Raw genomic sequence first — 8109 nt, 5'->3', positions numbered from 1 at the left:
TTTAAGAATTAATACATATTTGGTATGCCTCATCTAATGGTCAAAAGTATTTATTTAATCTTATAAGCTTCTTTTATAAATTGTAGTATTGTTTGGTCAATGTATGTCTACTCATGAATATAACAATTAAGCCTAATAAAAATTAATCTTACATAGGTTTTTTTTTTTTTGCTTTATAGTATGATATTTAAGCATACCATATAAATAATATTGAATAATAAACAATTAAAGCTTTCCTAAGCACTCTGTGTAAATAATTTAATTAAAGACACATAATCAAAGATAATCACTTATAAACTTTATGGATCCAAGCATATGTTTAGTTAAATATTAATTCCAACAATCAATAATGTATGATAGAATTTGTGAAAAACATTAAGGTAGCATTTACTTCTTGGATTGAATTGGGAATCATGATGAGTTAGAATCCTAAGATTGATAGTGCGGAGTGAGAGTGGGAGTAAGTTGTTTACTTACAGTGAAATGAAAAGTGTGGAATATAAATTAGAACCTCGTTTATGTGCTTACTTTGTCTTAATTTTACCCCTTATTTAAAGAATTATAGCATTTAGGTACAAAGTGAATTAAAAAATATATTTGTAAAATAAATTATTTATTCTTAGAATACACTATTTATTATCATTAGTTATTAGGATTAAATAAATATAATACTATTAAAATTAAATAAAAATATAGTAATATTATTAATTCTCTATAAATATAATCTTATTATATTCAAACAAGTTAAATATTATTATTTTTAATAAATGTAATATTATTAAATAGTATTATAATAGTATACTTATATATATATATATATATAATATTATAATTTTTAAGTAAATGTAACATTATTTTATTTAAATAAATATAATTATACTATATTTAATAAAGGAAGGATAAAAAAGGGAAAAGTAGGAGTGGACTCTCCTAGGAGTGGGAATGTCACTGCACACTCCAAAACTAAGTGATACCTACGGAGTGAGACTCTCACTCATCTCTTTAATTAAGCAAGTAAACATTATAATGGAATGAATTCACACTCTTCACTCTTACTACAATAAATAAACTCAACATAATATTATTCAACTAAATATGTGAAACAATAACCATAAATGTAGGAAATGAATTGAGTAAAAGGTAATTTTTATTGAACGGGACTCCAGTATAAAAAATTAAAAAGACATAAAGAGATTGATGACAGTAGAATTTATTGAACCCATCATGCGGCTGCCGCTCTAATTCTTCTCTCTGTCTTCCGATTCTCCTCCTCCTCTTCTCTTATTGGGCGTGATGATGCTTATACATGATTGTGCTGCCACCTCCTCTTAGAATCAGATTAGGATTTTCATTCCATTTTAGTGCCATGCACGTGCCAACTATAATGGCAGTATTGCTTCAATTCTCAGTGAGTTTGATGGATCCCATTTCAATTTGGATTAAATTCTAACAAATTAATTCTTTGTCCTCTTAATTTTTGGCCCTTAATATCCGAAGCCCACTCGTGCGATAATCTTTTATTTCTCTTCCAATTTAATCCTTTAAGCTTTATTTATTTTTCAATGCCCAGTTAATTTTCCTGTTCAATAAAAATAAATAAATAAATTAAAAATATAATGACAAAAGACTAATTAATATATGATTTAGAGGGGAAAGATATCAATAAATTACGCTCATCAGGTTTATAAGTCATTTATTGGTATGGGGTTGGTACACTTAGTATATCATATACCAGGCTGAGATTTCTCAAGGAAGACTTGAGTCTCTGCTTAATTTCTAGACCATTATTACGGATCTTACTGGATTGCCTAGGTCAAGTGCCTCGTTGCTCGATGAGGGAATTGCTACTGCTGAGGCAATGGCTATGAGCAATAACATACAGAAGGGAAGGAAGAAGACTTTTATTATTGCTAGCAATTGCCACCCTCAAACAATTGACATTTGTGTTACTAGAGCTGATGGTTTTGATCATAAACTTGTTTTTTCGGATCTTAAAGATATTGATTACAAGCCGGGTGATGTATGTAGAGTTTTGGTCCAGTATCCGGGTATGTTTTGGATTATGGGGAGTTCATTAAGAATGCTTGTGCGAATGGGATTAAGGTTGTTATAGCATCGGATTTGTTGGTGTTGGCAATGCTGAAGCCTCCGGACGACGGGGGGGATTACATTTGTGGTGGGCTTTGCTTAGAGGTTTGGTGTGCCAATGGGGTATGGAGTCCTCATGCAGCATTTTCGGCTACCTCTCAAGAGTATAAGAGGATGATGCCAGAGAGGATTATTGACGTTTGACAAGTCAAGGTCCCGAAAGGATCGCTAGTGAAATAACACATCTAGAAGCCCGGTTACTCTGCTGTTTGGACAAAAACGGAATTGTGATGCTGGAATCGTGGGTAGAGACGGCTATATTTTTGTAGGTAAATTAATGCCTCTGGCTATTGTATGCTCGGAAGATAGATTATTACCATACTTGGCATTCGGCTATCCACTTCAAAGGAAACTTACCTGAAACTAGTATTGATTCTTCAGGGAAATCTGCTCTGCGAATGGCAATGCAGACTACGGAGAGGCATATCCGCAAGGACAAGGCTACCAGCAACGTCTGCACTCCTCGAGTAAGAGATTATTGTTATTCCTGTCGTATTTCTGTTTTACTTTAGAGGACTGCCTGCGTAGAGATTGGAAAACTGTGGAGAGACTGGAAACTGTTCTCTAATTTATGGATAGTTTTGAGACTGCAGAACCTTATCCAGCTCAAGGATTTTGTCACAAACATGTGCATTCATATTTTCTGCGCCACAAAACATGCCCAACGAACTGACTTTGCTTTCCTTGAATAAAACTTTTCTTTGTAGTCATTAGTAGTGACTCATTACTCGGAAACACGGACCTGGAGGCCTTAAAACTATTGCTCAATGAATCCATGGACTAGCCGGCACTTGGGTTGAAAAAGCTGAGGGCTTCCCTTCATTGACACTGTGAAGGTGAAGTGCGCAGATGCACATGCCATTGCCAACGCTCCTTACAAGAGTGAAATGAATCTTTGGGTTGTAGATATTCCAACACTGTGAGTTTGTCTTCCATATTTTTTGTTGATTGGTTGAGTAATGTATGACTTTCTGCTGTCATCAGATTGAGGGAGTGTTTTTTGTCTCTTAGGCCACTGCTTCCTTTGATGAAACAAAACCACCTTGGCGGATATTGAAAAGCTTTTCAAAGTTTTTGCTGGTGGCAAATCCGTGCTTCTACATTTTTTTTTTGCAATGATCTTCGCTATATTAATTACATTGTTTGAGTTCTAAACAGAACCTTCTATTGCTTTTTAATATTTCATAGATATCACACAGAGCATGAATTGCTTAGGTACATTAATCTGTTACTATCAAAAGGATCTCTCCCTGTGCCGCAGCGTGATTCCATTGGCAATCTGGGATCTTGCATAATGAAATTGAATGCAACTACTGAAATGATACACTGATTAATTATATCAGCTCGTTTAATAACAATACCTGCTGATTGCAGCTCAGGTACTGTAAATCATCTTTCCTCTTTCTTGGCCTCATTGTCCATGTCTTTAAATTAATTGATTACCAAACACATTTTAAAGCTGGGGAACTTTTATAACAAATGGGTGAAGAATAAAGCCGAGGGAGAAGAATCTGTGGCCAACCTTTTTCGCACCCAATTTTGTAAAGGGTCAAAATCCCAGTTGGCATTTTATAATTTGCCAGCTGTGCTGTGTCCGGAGTCCCATACAAGCTTTCATTTACACAGTCAACATTACAGCTAGATTCTTGTCACTTGTGTGTCTCGTCCCGTTTCAATTGATTACCAACCCCACATAAAATAAATACTTGCTAAACTTTCCGTGCAAGCAACATTACTACGCATATTCTGACGTTTTGCGATCGAAATATTCTTTACGTAGGGGGAAGTTTTAGAAAATATTTTTAAAACATAATACGTTCGATAATTTGTCTGATCAATAATCAAAATATTTTTTATACAATTAATATATACAAATGAAATATTTACGTGGATTCAAATTTGACTCGAATTATATATAAGGCAAATATCAATCCCCATCTGTCAATTCAAATTATTGCCTACAATATAACTATAAAATAAAAAAATAAAAAAAGTGTAGTTAACTTTTAAATAATAATTTTTAAAAAAATGTAAAGATAATATGAAATTTTGATCACATAAAAGTGAGATAAAATCAACTTCGCTTACGAATCATAACATCGAGTATTTATTAAGGACTTTAATATTATAGTTATTAAAATATAGTTTTCCAACTACAATACCAAGTATATCCTAAATTTAAACATTTTTCATGTGCTCTGATTTTTTTTTTCTTTTTAAACAAAAAGTTTGAAGTGTGAGGTGCCTGCTTATCAATTCTACTTTGTGTAAATCTTATCCAATATGGAAAACTATCCAAAGCCCAAAAGAACGTAACATCAATTCCGTCGGATTCTAAGACGATTCTGACTAGATCATTCGATTGTTCCAATTCCTTTTCGTCCACTTACTTGCCATGGCTAAATTAGAACTCGAAGCCCTCTTTTTTTTTCAATTTTCATATTATTTTGGGATAACCAAGCTTTTTCTATTAGCTCGATTAAATATTTTTTTAATGCCCCATTAAATATTTGATAACCTTATCGTACAGGATTTCGCATCTTGTAGCATATTCCATCTCTCTGATCTACCATTTTCTCTTCTCACCCCCTCATTGTAATTTACATGGCCTCTTAAAACCTCACGTAAATGGGACATTGGATTAAAATTATAGGAATACAAATTCGTACATAATTTTTTTTTTTTTTTATAGAAAAACTGATGTTACAATTACAGTGATACTTAGAATAAAAACAATTTTAAATTGTTTCGATCAGTTAGTGATAGTGTGGTCCCAACATATGAATCTATAACGAATTATATATACTGTTAAATATTTTAAAAAAAATCAATTCCATACAAACCCATAAGTCCTACATGTAAAAGTGGAATAGAAGAAGATAAATAACTTAGGGTCAGTTTGTGAATGCTGTAACTTTTAAACTAATTAAAAATGATCAGGAATTAAGAGAGTCAGTTAAGTGTTTAATAAAATTTATTTTCAGAAGTACTGTGAGTTTTGAAAGCAGTTTATGGACGTTTAGTGAATTTTATTGTTAAACTGCTGAGATAAGCAAATAACTAAAATGTACATAATGTAGGATAAAATTTACTTATACATATAAAAATATTTACATACAATATATTTAATTGTGTATTATAATAATTTTAACTAAAAATAAAATTTATAATATATTGATTTTATATTTTTTTCCGTCTTAAACAATTGATAATTAAATTTATAATATAATGAAACAAATTTAATAATAATTGACCAACAAATTGATATTAATAAATTTATATTGATGAATTATAATACAAATTAATTAAAATATTGATTTTGTTTCCAATTTGAATAAGGATAATTTTGGGTTTAGATAATAATTTTAAGGATATTTATGGAATTGTATTAAAAGATAAAATTGATTCTTAAAATAAGAATCTAAAAGCTATTTATTCTCTCCTTTTCAAAATCAGCTAAAAGAGATATTGATTTTTGACAAAAGTGATTTTGATTTTTTTTTACTAAACACTAAAATTAATTTTTAAATTTTTAAAATTATTTTTTAACCTTCTAAAAGCAATCTTAAATGGGCTTTTAATGAAAAAAGGACCGATACACCTTAAATATTTAGGGAGAGGATACAAAACTCTTTAATGTTTTAAAAATAACATTTAAACCCCAATTTGATAATGGATTCAGTTTGTTCAAATAATTAAAAGGTTAACATATTACATTCCCTTACTAATAACTAGTGAATTAACCCAAAAAAATCCTCCTCCAAAAATCACAAACCTAAAATTACAAAATTCAATCGATTCCTAATTGAAAAACTCTCCTCTTCTATCAAAAAATGACAAGCCCCTAATAGAATTCCCTAACCTATTGCACGCAGACTCGTTGCTCGTGCCCTTAAGCCACTGCTCGTTCTAGAATATGCCAAAATGTTGATGATGACGATGAAGCATATCGGTCAAATGATGACAATGTAGACACAGCACCTGTTGATGACAAAAGTGGATCAAATTGGGATGACGATAAAGTGGATGTTGGAGACATTGAAGGTAGTGAAGAATTGGATTGTGAAATAGTTAAGAAGAAGATGAAATTCTTTCTTAAATATGATTAAGATGATAGAGAATATGGCTTGCTTTTAGAATGTCAAGATGAGCAATTAGGAAAAATAAGATATTAAATTGAATTTCTAGAGCAAAATTTTATTTATTAATAATTTTATAAGAAAAATGAGTAAGTCAATATATTAACTTGTATGTTAGAGGGGGATAATAGTAATTATAATTGAAAATAATTTTTTTTGTTAAAATTGACAGAATCTTTTAATAAATTAGGATTTAAATTTTTTTTTCAATATTAGGGAGTTTTGTATTCCTCCTTTCCATAAATGTTTTGGGTGTATCAATTATTTTTTCTAAACTTAATTAATAATTACCAAATATATTTTTAACGGTTTAAAGAAAAATATTTTAAAAAAATTATTAACGTCGGCGGCCGCTGTACCATTGTTGCGGTTGCGTAAGAAACTTTGTATGAAATATTATTTATTCCAAAAAAAAAAAAAAAAAAACTGAAGTCAATTCAGAATAACGGGTCACAAGTCTCTCGCTGCACTGTATCGGCCAATTAGCCAGCCCTTCATAAAATTTTCTCATGAACCACGAGTCGGTGAATGATTGGGTAATTTTTAAAAACCTCCCTTGAGGTTTGGGCTTGTTGCAAGTAGATGGCGAGAATTGATTTATTTATAAAAAAACCCCCTACCGTCAGTTAAGTTTAACATTGACCATTAGTTGACCGTGCAAAGACAATATTACCCTCAACAATAGTTTATAAACGAAAATAACTAAAAAAAAACTAAAATTATTGGTGTAAAAAGCACAAACCCTATTTTTTGACAATTTTATCTTTGTCAATTCTAAAAATTTACAATATCATAGATAAAGATTATGACTATTTCATTTTTAAATTTTAAATTTTATCTTTCTTGTAGGAATTTTAAGGAAATATCAATAATTTAAAGAGGATTTTTTAATTTTTTAATTTTAATTTTTTATAAGAACTTTAAGAAAATATCAATAATTTAAAAAGTGTAAAATAACTAATAATTTTGGTTTTTTTTTTAGTTATTTTCGTTTATAAACTATTGTTGAGGGTAATATTGTTTTTGCACGGTCAACTAACGGTCAATGTTAAATTTAACTGACGGTAGGGGATTTTTTACAAATAAATCAATTCTCGCTATCTACTTGCAACAAGCCCAAACTTCAGGGGAGATTTTTAAAAATTACCCGTGAATGATTCCATACTCCGCAGCTACGTTGTATAACGATGTGCCATCCCTCGTCACCTCCGTACCTTGCGTCTAAAAGAGGCAACTGCGTTTGCTTAATCAACGGCATTTAAACACCTGTAATCGAAGAACCCATTATTAAGAGCTAATGCACGTGTACCAAAACAATGGTGTATTATTGTTGCATCATTAATTAAAGCTAATTACTTTTTATCATCTAATCATCGGGGTTATCTTCGTCATTATCTATCAAATGCAACTTATGCCACCAATAATATTAGACTGCATTTACTTGTCGGATTTAGAAATGAAAATTTGGAATCAGAATGAAACCCACGTTATTTAGTAAAATAAGAAAATGAATGCGATTTATTTTAGCAGACCCCACATTAATTTGAGAATTAAAAATGTAAATCTAATTCCTAAGGAGGCTTTGGGAATTAAACTCTCACTCCTAGAATTTTCCATTATGCCCCATTAATTCTTCATTATTTCAAAAATATCATCACTTCAAATAAAAATATATAAATAGAAAAAAAAATCTTAAAACCTAAACTCTCTCACACTTGACTCCCAGCCAAACGCCATTGCAGGTTTCTATCACTATCACGGCCATAATCATCCACTATCTTCGTCGTGGCTGGTCCATCGACTGTGGACCACAGCTGATTGC

General features: G+C 30.9%; 1 long non-coding RNA gene across 1 annotated transcript; it reads left to right on the top strand.

Moving 5' to 3' along the window:
- The first annotated feature begins 1150 nt into the window (after positions 1–1150).
- LOC102608420 (uncharacterized) lies at positions 1151–3282 on the top strand. The gene is made up of 2 exons (XR_008054495.1): positions 1151–2615; positions 2856–3282. It is a non-coding gene; the product is annotated as an uncharacterized LOC102608420 (long non-coding RNA).
- The last annotated feature ends 4827 nt before the right edge of the window (positions 3283–8109 follow it).

The sequence above is a fragment of the Citrus sinensis genome, chromosome 1 (assembly GCF_022201045.2).
Source record: "Citrus sinensis cultivar Valencia sweet orange chromosome 1, DVS_A1.0, whole genome shotgun sequence".
NCBI lineage: Eukaryota > Viridiplantae > Streptophyta > Magnoliopsida > Sapindales > Rutaceae > Citrus > Citrus sinensis.
The sequence above is the reverse complement of the archived record's forward strand: the minus strand, read 5'-3'. Positions and strand labels throughout refer to the sequence as shown.